The 2,544-nt window shown below is 34.8% G+C and overlaps 1 pseudogene; it reads right to left on the bottom strand.

Annotated features, from left to right (window-relative positions):
* Window positions 1-1,061: 1,061 nt before the first annotated feature.
* On the bottom strand, window positions 1,062-1,264 carry LOC126760831 (small nucleolar RNA U3; annotated as a pseudogene).
* Window positions 1,265-2,544: the final 1,280 nt, after the last annotated feature.

Below are 2,544 nucleotides of genomic sequence, written 5' to 3'. Positions count from 1 at the left end.
AGTCAGCGCAACCTAAGTGTCAATGGTGGTGTTGGTGGTAAGTGCTTGGAAAGCCAAGATGCTACCACAGGTTCGAATCTCGACAGAATAAATTTTTAATTTTTTGCTTTTAACATCGTATACTATACAAATAAATATTTTTCTTACCAATTAAAATTAAATTTATCACAGCAATATTATGTATATGTGCATTATGTATATTGCTGTGATAAATTTAATTTCTATTAGTAAGAAAAATATTGATTTGTATAGTGTACGATGTTAAAAGACATACATCTTCTATCCTATCTTGTGTATCTGCATATGCTCATATGAGTGTATGTATACGCATGTGCGCGTTCAGAAATTGAAATCATATTTTCATCAATTATCAATATACTTATTACACCTGCGCGCATTGACTTGCATGTTCATACATTCATATATACTTATATGTACATATATTTGCATACATTGCCGAATAATGCATAAGCATACAAACATACATATGCGTACACATATGAATATGTCACCAACAAAAAATTGATATTCACAAGTCAATATGGCAGCCAAATTGGCGAAGAACAAGTGTAGTAAATTTTACAACAAAAACGATTTCATTCATGAACGCAGGTGCAAATTCCACAAGCGATCTCGCTTCATTCATAAAAACAGAGGCCGTAACATCTCCCCGAGCATGCCTTTGCCAACAAGTCGTCTTTTCGCGACGATGGTAAAAGCTAAAAATCATAAATTGCACAACTTTCTGGTGCTTCTCGCAAAAATCTGCGTCGATATGTATTCACGATCATACGTATACATACATACATATTTACGCATGTTTGTAGGCGAAGCTGCTACAGCGGCAATGGGTGACAATCCGCGGCCATTACTTTACTTATGCCATAGAAATTCTATTGCTACAAATATGGAAATGACAACGAAATAATGCAAATATGCATATTTCTAAATGTCATTAATTTCTTTGAAGAAATGAAAGGAATGAATGCTCCTGAGAAGTCTTAACTTTTCAACGGCCAACGCAGAGCATTTCAACCAAAAGGAATTTATTCATTAAAATCACCACTCAGAAGTCGTTTTATCCGTTGTAAGCGATCGATTTTCGAAAAAACATCATTTCCAATATACCACAAGACAAAATTAGAAATGAACTTCTTAAACCTCACGCTGTCAGATAAAACGATATACTTCGTCATTGCGGGTCGATTTCCAAAAAATGTAAATGAAGACTAACTACAGAAATGATCCTGTAAAGTATAGTCTTAATTTTTCAACGTTCAACGCAGAGTATTTCAACCAAAATATACGCAAGATAGTTGAAAATTCGCAGAAATGAAAGACAAACGAAAGAAAAAGGAGTAAAACTTCAATAATGAACAAGCATACAAACATACATATGCGCAGCAGCAACAAGGAAAGAGGTAACAATCGGTAACATTTCTTTCATGCATAACCAAACCATTATTAGGACAACGCAATTCAAGTGTCAATGGTGGTGTTGGTGGTAAGCGCTTGAAAAGTTACGACGAGCACGTAGGTTCGAATCCCAACAGAATTTATTTTTAATTGAATATGTCACCAACCAAAAATTGAAGCATTGTTTCACAAAAACAGCAAAAGCATAAGCATGGCAACATTGTGTTGTTGGTAGAAAAGCCGAGCTGTGCCGAAAGAAACGAACAAACGATCGCCGATTGTCACCGCTTCGCTTGCATATTAAGCAAGGTTGCGTTAGATTCATATTGAGCAAGGTTGCGCAACCTTAATCTATCGCAACCTTTTCCGAACTCGTATAAGACGTATAACTTCAAAAATGTAAAACAAAATGCCTTAACTAATATACGTGAGGATAAACCTCGACCTTTAACATTTTTACACCCCGAACATGGTATATTGAGTTTGCCACAATGTTTGTAACACTTAGAAGGAAACATCGCGGACTATATAAAATTTATAACTAAATGATCAGCGTGATGAGCTGAGTCTGTTTAGTCATGTTCACCTGTCTATATATAGCCGAACTAGTCCGTCAACCAGACTTATTGCTTGTATGGAAGACTTTTTCATTTGATGAGATATCTTCATAAAATTTAGCGTGGATTATTATATAAAGCATGTAGTTTTCATATCGGATACATATTGTTTGCAGCTGCAATACAAACTGAGCTATTGAAATCTAGTTTTTCTAGGAAGCCTTTTATATTTGTGATGGGTATTATAGCTTAGGTGCAACCGAAGTTAACATATTTTCTTGTTATCTTTCAATTCCTTTGATTTGTTGTAACAAATACACAACTATGAACATTTTCGAATGAGTTCCCATTTAGTCTTGTTTGGACACTCTCAGCACACAGACCAAATACTCAAAGCAATGTTAACTGTTAATCGATTTGTGCTAATTTGCAATTTTTCACTGATTACTGCTTACCCACCACTTCAATGGAATATTCAGCAACAAATAAATCTTTCATGCGAGTTATTGTATCCAATGATCAACTTCCTTGAAAAACACGCATACTTTTTATTTGGAATGAGGAATATACG

This window comes from Bactrocera neohumeralis, chromosome 5 (assembly GCF_024586455.1).
Source record: "Bactrocera neohumeralis isolate Rockhampton chromosome 5, APGP_CSIRO_Bneo_wtdbg2-racon-allhic-juicebox.fasta_v2, whole genome shotgun sequence".
In the NCBI taxonomy this organism is placed as follows: domain Eukaryota; kingdom Metazoa; phylum Arthropoda; class Insecta; order Diptera; family Tephritidae; genus Bactrocera; species Bactrocera neohumeralis.
The sequence above is the reverse complement of the archived record's forward strand: the minus strand, read 5'-3'. Positions and strand labels throughout refer to the sequence as shown.